Source organism: Peromyscus eremicus, chromosome 6 (genome assembly GCF_949786415.1).
Source record: "Peromyscus eremicus chromosome 6, PerEre_H2_v1, whole genome shotgun sequence".
In the NCBI taxonomy this organism is placed as follows: domain Eukaryota; kingdom Metazoa; phylum Chordata; class Mammalia; order Rodentia; family Cricetidae; genus Peromyscus; species Peromyscus eremicus.
The window spans coordinates 50,170,918-50,178,463 of record NC_081421.1 but is presented as its reverse complement, the minus strand read 5'-3'; the positions used below and the strand labels follow the sequence as shown (position 1 = coordinate 50,178,463).

Below are 7,546 nucleotides of genomic sequence, written 5' to 3'. Positions count from 1 at the left end.
AGTGGATTCCACAACTCACAGCTGCTCCACATGCTGAGAGGAAGTGACAAGTAAGTGCTCAGATCTAAACAAGATATTTGTGCCACCTCCTACAGGCGCAGAGAATGTGGTGGAAGAAAGCGCAGGAAAAACGTAAGAGCTGGAAGATCATGCAAAGGGTTGGGTAAAGCCATCTTCTGGACCTGACACGGCCCTTCACTGTAGTCATGAATGCATAACAACTGTGATTATCTTGACATGGGGCTGCACAACACTGGCCCTGTCAACAGTTAGTCATAAAGAGAGAAGAGTTCACTGACCCTACCTCTCCTGTCTCATTTATTAGGCTACTTAGCTTCTGGGAGAAGGGCAATCATTGTCTTTAGTTTTGTGCTCACTGGTGAACCTGCCAAGTGCCAGGGAATATTATCAAACCCATAGACACACAAATACTCTTGGCTACTCACTTGGTTAAAAAACAAAAAGACTTGAATGTAAGTAGCAAAGGGGTTTGTAGGGAGTATTGGCAGGGAAATAAGGGAGATAATTAGGTTGTATACAATGTATAAAACTGTCCAAAAAGCAACTTAAAAAAAAAAAACATTTGATGTATGAGTTATCTGTGTGTATTTTTTATATGTATGCACATGGTATCTTTATAGACAGGTCTAAAATACACAGCCTCATGGATCAAGTATTTTTTATCAAGCGAGTTCTGGACTTGCCAAGAGGACTAGATTCCTTGTCCTGTATTCTTGGGCCTTTTGAAAGCAGTGAAACGTTATTCATGGGTGAGGGGATTACCGAAGTTATACAACTAAAACTAATTTGTGGGCCTTCAATTTGCTAGCTTTTTAATTTGCTGTAAATTACTTAAATTCTTTGTGCCTTAATTTTCACACATAAATTGGGTTGTTATGAGGATGAGCTGAGTGGTACACGTAGGAATCGTTGATCCACAGTTGCAGTGTTGTAGTGGATCAGTAAAGTAGATCAGCCCAGGCACAGGCCAAGAGAACTATCACACACACACACACACACACACACACACACACACACACACACACACACACACACTCAGTTGAATCTCATTGCCTTCTCCTTCCCTAGGATCTTCCCATTCCCTCACACATCATAGACTCTCTTCCTCCCTCTGGAGGTGGCCAGCAGCAGTACCAAGCCTAAGCATTCTGGTTGCTATGGGTACCGATGAAACGCGGTAACCAAGGGAACCAAAGCGGAAGCTTCAGGCGGCAGTGGCAGCAGCTGCTGCAACAAGGGTCGCCGGGTGAGTTGTAGTATTAAGGAGGACACACAGTAAATGAAGAGTGAAAGGTCTTGGGAGTAGAGCCGGGCGATGAGCTGTATCTGGGTGGTGCAGACCGTGGAGCAGTAGGTGAGAAAGGAGACCCTGCCGGGTTGGGAGAAGAGTATCGGTCGAACTAGGAGGTATTTGCTGGACCCTTGCCATATCAGACTCCTGGGCTTCCAGACACAGCCCTAGCTCAGGAGTTACATGTTTCTAAAGAAAAGACTTTGGCCAATGATGTCAGTGCAGACTAGAGCCAAGCGTGAAGCTCAGAGAAAGCCCAGCCTCCATCAGTTACAGCATCCCCAATTCCCTTTTCAAATGCTAGTCTCTTTTGTCGTTTGAAGTCATTGGTGCCCTGTGAAACGTGTAGTTACTGGGGAAACCATCTCACAGAATTCCTTTGCAGTTTTCTTTCTGGTTGTCTGTTCTCATTTAGCTGCTTCTCTCTTGAAATCCACTCCTCTCAAGCAAAGGCTGGTAGGGTAGGAGTGCCTGGCTCCAGAAATATCTGAGGTAGTGGATGTCTTTTTCTTTTTCTCTTTGCTTTTTGTTTCATTTTGAAGCCAAAGTAGACATTAACAGAGATGTTAGCAAGTTATGTTAAAATATTTTGTGAAAGAGAAGCTGAGTAGGATTAAAACTATAAATTCTCACCTCTTTTCCTGATCCTCCTTAGAGGCTACACAGAAGCTGGCCCTGACATCCATAACACTGCTGGGTGCCCTACAAAGGAATTTCCTGGAATTAGTTCCTCTCTTTCCTTCTTTCAGGACACTTAATATTTCCTGAAGTTACTTTGTTTGCTTTTTTGTCTTTTTATTTCCTTCATCAGAACAAACATTCAGAGAGGATTGGTGTAATACCTACCTGTTCACCTTGTTCTTCTGTACTTCATACTACACATGGAGATATTTGATATAAATTTGTTGATTGCTAATCCATCTCCTGTAGCAGATATGTAAAAACACAAACATTTGTTATGGGCAGAAGAACTAATGCTTTTTTTCCTGGATAAGATTGTGCAATAAATTAAAAGTAGTAGAGAAACGTAATTTTTACAGCTTAGTATGCTATTATCCACACTGTCAGATATACAGAAACTGTGATAATTGATGGAGATACAAAGATCAACGAAAGGATGCCTCCCAAATACCTGGGCTGCTCTGAAAACAGCACCTACTTAAACAATTATGCAAAAATAGAGAAAAGTAAACAAACGTCATACACAGTTTCCAAAGGAGAAGATTTTTTTTTCTTTTGATGGAGGAAATAAAGAGTCGGTCTTCAAATTGCTCAATGAATAGAATAATTGAAAAAGAGAACAAGAGATTAGGAAGCAGGTGATGGTTAATAGAAAATCTCAATCTTAAGTGCCAGGCAGAGTACTTGGGTCATATTTATTATGTATAGAGAACCCTTTACAATCTTTATTGCAGTGTGTGTGTGTGTGTGTGTGTGTGTGTGTGTGTTACATACAGAGGTCAGAGGATGAGTGCAGAGAAGGTTACCTCATTCCATGTGGATTCTTAGACTTGGATTTAGACTTCTAGGCTTGTTGGCAAGAGCTTCTAAGTGCCAAGCCATCTTGATGGCCCTAGAGAGCAAGAGAAGCAATTGGACGCCAGAAAGATATCCAAAGGTATTTTAGATATAAAATTTTAAAGTATATAATCTTCTAATGTGTGAAGGGTGGTGACTGGGAAAGAGGAAATAATATTAACCAATAAAACCTTGGGTTTATTTAGATGATTATTAATTTTTATTAATTTGACTTAATGATGTTGAGTGTATAGAACTGTAATTAGAGTTGAAGTCTTAGGAGCAGCCGACAGGACGAGTAGTAGAACCAGGAGTTCTGGTCCCTTCACCATCTTCACGTGCTTAATGATCTAATGCCTAAACCATCCACGGGAAACCAGAGCGACAGTGGGATATATGAGACCAAATGTAGCTGATCACATACTAAAGGGCTTGGTAATTTAAAGATGTAATAATGTCTTTGTTGCTCATAGTCATCGAAGGTTTTATTTGATATTGAATTAATAATTATCGATTCCTTCCCACTGTGATTTTAATAGATTTTTTAAAGGCAACTAGAGAAGAGCTTACGTCTACAAGGTCCTCATTATTTAAAAGGGTCTTTTGACTTTGAATCAGGTCTAACTTAAGAGTTAAGTATCTTAAATTCAGTATTTTTTCTCATCATTTTTTTAATTTGAAAGTGTCCTAAAAGGCTATTTTACCTGGATAACTAAATACAAACCTTCCCAGTTGTTTAAGAAAAAATTGGCGTAGAGCATGAAATATTGGGCTACATGTGTATTGTTTAGTATCACTCAGCTGTGTTCTATTAGAGATTCTGAGTGGATAAGACTGTCAAAGGCTTGAATTAATTTGTATTAAACATTTCTTTCGTGAATCTCGGATTTTCATGTACTGTATTACCTAATGACCTAAAAACGTTTAACTCTCCCCCAAAGAGTCTAATGATTACAAACTTTAAAAATACATTCTAAAGTAAAAAAAGAAAAATCTTAATGGTTAGCTTTTAAATTTTAGGATGTGTATATATATATATATATATATATATATATATATATATATATATATGATTATCTGAGTCATTAGAAGAAACAACTAACCCACCAAACATTCTCAATTATGGCAGGGTATGTCCATTCATGATCTACTGGCCATGTACAGCCAAGGATAGTTATGAGCATCCTACCAAATTGTAAGCTTCCTTAAGCCATTATGAGTTTTTGAGTTTCTGTGGTATCTTAATAACACATTTCTTGAGTGTTAACTTTTTGGATTATAATATCATTTCTCAAGTTCAAAAGCCTGGACGATTCTGCTGAAGACAAATGTTTCTCAAAGTTCTCATTCTACCAATGGAACAATGTTAAGTTCTCTGGAAACTCCGGGCACCTCCTAACACCCTTTTTCCTAGCTTCATAGGTTATCGTACATTCCTTTCTTCCATTCTGTGGCAACAGAGTGATTGGGTTTCTTTCCTAAAAACAGAACATGTATAGTAACAATGTCAAACTCTAATAGTAAATCTGATATCATATTGAATGCATTCATGTTAGTGAATATTGATCTAGATGACAGAATATTATGTAAACAACAAAACCAGGTAAATAAAGTACATGTTGGGTGGCTTAGAGTCACCTGTAACTTCTGGTCCACGATATCTGATGACCTCTTCTGGCTTTTGTGAGCACTTCACACATACATACATACATACATACATACACATATAAAATAAATACACAAATAAAAAAACCTTAGAAAAAAGAAGTTAGGCCGGGCGGTGGTGGCGCACGCCTTTAATCCCAGCACTCGGGAGGCAGAGCCAGGCGGATCTCTGTGAGTTCGAGGCCAGCCTGGGCTACCAAGTGAGTTCCAGGAAAGGCGCAAAGCTACACAGAGAAACCCTGTCTCGAAAAACCAAAAAAAAAAAAAAAAAAAAAAAGAAAAAAGAAGTTATTTGTATCCTGTAATTTTATTTTGTGCCTCAAGCTTTGTTTTGCTATTTATGATTCAGACACTGTTATAGCTTTATTGTCTTGAGAAAGATGACTAATTCTCCTTTGGCTTTACCCAAAGAAACAGAGAGAATAGCATGACTCACCATTATAATTTTTCATTTTTATGCATACAATAAATTGGCTTGTGTGCATGACTTGATAAACATTTAATTGAAAAGAAGCCTCACTAACTGCATTCAGTGAAGTGAAGTGCCCTCTGAATAAGACTGTTTATTGGTTAAATCACATTATCATCAGAGCTGTAAATCTGAATCATCTCATTCTAATGAGATTTACAGGCTTTTCTTTCATCCTTTGTATGGATAGAATCAATCCTTGTGTGGACGTTAAACTTCTTGCATATGCACACGCATAGAAAGCCTTATCACACAAAGATCCTAATGTGCAAAGGAAATTCGGACAAGAGGATATTTTGATTAACCAGAAACATTAACTCTGGGGATTCTCTTGTGTTCTCTTTTGGGTGGTAATTACAAAAATTTAGACTTTTATGAAATTATCAAATGAAGAGAGGAGGCCAGCAGTTTGATTTCCTGATTAATATCAGAAGGGGAGATGGACTCTATTTTACTGTCTGGGAATATTTCTGAAACAACTGTTTGTTTTATTCCACCTCCACCCACCACTCATCTCTATTTCTGTCTCTGTCTCTGTCTCTCTGTGTCTCTCTGTCTCTGTCCCTCTCTCTCTCTCTCTCTCTCTCTCTCTCTCTCTCTCTCTCTCTCTCTCTCTCTCTCTCTCTCTCTCTCTCCTTCCTGTGTGTGGTGTGTGTGTGTGTGTGTGTGTGTGTGTGTGTGTGTGTGTGTGTTATGAATGTGTAGATGCACTCACTCAGGTTGTTATTTTTCCTCATCATTTCCCACCATATTTCTGAAGTAACATCTCTCACTGAACTTTTAGCTCAGGCAGCTGGCCAGTGATACTCCAGTATCCCCCTGAGTCACAGTCACAGCATTGGCTTTACAGACACCTGCCCCTGTCTTTTACATAAGTACTGGAGAGCAGAAAGGAAGGTCTCATGCTGACTCAGAGAATACTTTATGGACTGAGTCATTTCCCCAGTTCCCCCTGGAGATATTGAAAAGGTAGATTTGTAGCCTGTGCTTGATAAAAATAGACAAAGCTACTTCCTACAGAGCTGTTTCTTACATGTGGGAGAGTAGACAAGCATTCCATTTGCAAATGCTGCATCTCCCCCCCCCCCCAAAGCAATACAGGTATTAGTTTTTCATTCCTGAAATACCTTTAGATACTATGACACTTACTTTAGCTTTGAGAGGTAATACTTGGTGTCTGAGTGTGAGTCAGATGCCTATCCTAGAAGCTTTCTTTGCTCAGAATGTCCCACAGTCCCACAATATTGTAATTCTTCTGTGAGTTTTCCCTGGGCAGAGTCTCTCAGGGGTAGACACCATGTTCATTTTGTTTTGGTCAGTGTAGGTTCAGTATATAGAGGCCATGAGGAATAGCTAGAATTCATGTGATAGGGGCCATGAGGAACAGCTAGAATTGTTTTTTGTTCATAGAAATTATAAACATACCTTATGGCACACCAACTATATTGTATAACACACAGAATTTTTGTGATTTTTATCTTTGTACTTAAACATTTAAATTATTTTCTTCACATTTATTGACTTTTCTTTATATATTTGTTGGCTATTCGTATGTCCTCTTTTCAGAATGTCTATTCAGATCTTGCTCATTTTTAAATTAGATATAATTATTAGCTTTTGAGTGGTTGGATTTCCTTGTATATCTTGCACACTGATCCCTAATCAGCTAGTCTACAAATACTCTCTTCCACTATTTATTTATTTTTATTAACTAAATTTATTCATTTATTTTGTATCCTGACTGCATTTCCCCTCCCTCCTCTCTCCTCCTCTCTGCCCTATCCCCCCAGCCACTCCTCCTCTGTTTCTGTTCAGAAACTGGCAGGCCTCCTGTAGGTGTCAACAAAGCATGGCATATCAAGTTGAGGTAGGACTTAGCTCCTCCCCTTGTATTAAGGCTGGGCAAGGCAAACCAGCTAAGACTCCTAGCAACACGGATAAGTAACCTGAACTGGCCATTTCCTATAATCAGATTGGTAACTTCTCCAGTTGTCATCAGAGAGCTTTGGATTCAGTGACTGATGGAAACAGATGCAGAGATCCACAGCTAAGCACTGAGCCCAGCTCAGAAAATCCTGTTGAAGAGAAGGAGGAAGGATTGTGTGAGCTGAGGGGGAGTGGTCAAGGTCATCACAAGGGAACCCATAGAAACCACTACTCTGGCCTCATAGAAGCTCACAGACTCTGCAGCATTATTTAAAGTGAGATAGAATCAAATAGACATATGGGCTTTTTGGATATGTGACTGACTCTGTAGACAGTTTTAAGAGAAGCTTTCTTTTTTTTATTTTTTTTTAAATTTTTATTTTGCAATATAATTCAGTTCTACATATCAGCCACGGATTCCCTTGTTCTCCCCCCTCCCGCCCCCCTCACCTTCCCCCCAGCCCCGCCCCTCATTCCCATCTCCTCCAGGGCAAAGCCTTCCCTGCAGACTGACATCAACCTGGTAGACTCAGTCCAGGTAGGTCCAGTCCCCTCCTCCCAGGCCGAGCCAAGTGACCCTGCATAGGCCCCAGGTTTCAAACAGCCAACTCATGCAATGAGCACAGGACCCGGTCCCACTGCCTGGATGCCTCCCA

General features: G+C 39.7%; 1 protein-coding gene across 5 annotated transcripts in view; it reads left to right on the top strand.

The window, feature by feature from the left end:
- Nucleotides 1–1,164: 1,164 nt before the first annotated feature.
- Zbbx (zinc finger B-box domain containing) overlaps nt 1,165–7,546 on the top strand; it is a 96,659-nt gene continuing 90,277 nt past the window's right edge. For 2 of the 5 annotated variants that reach the window (XM_059265487.1, XM_059265485.1), the window contains exon 1: nt 1,196–1,375. The gene's annotated coding sequence lies outside the window, so the exon portion shown is untranslated. Of the gene's footprint in view, nt 1,376–7,546 lie in introns of all 5 variants that reach the window. The other 3 variants (XM_059265489.1, XM_059265488.1, XM_059265486.1) reach the window with 2 other exon arrangements.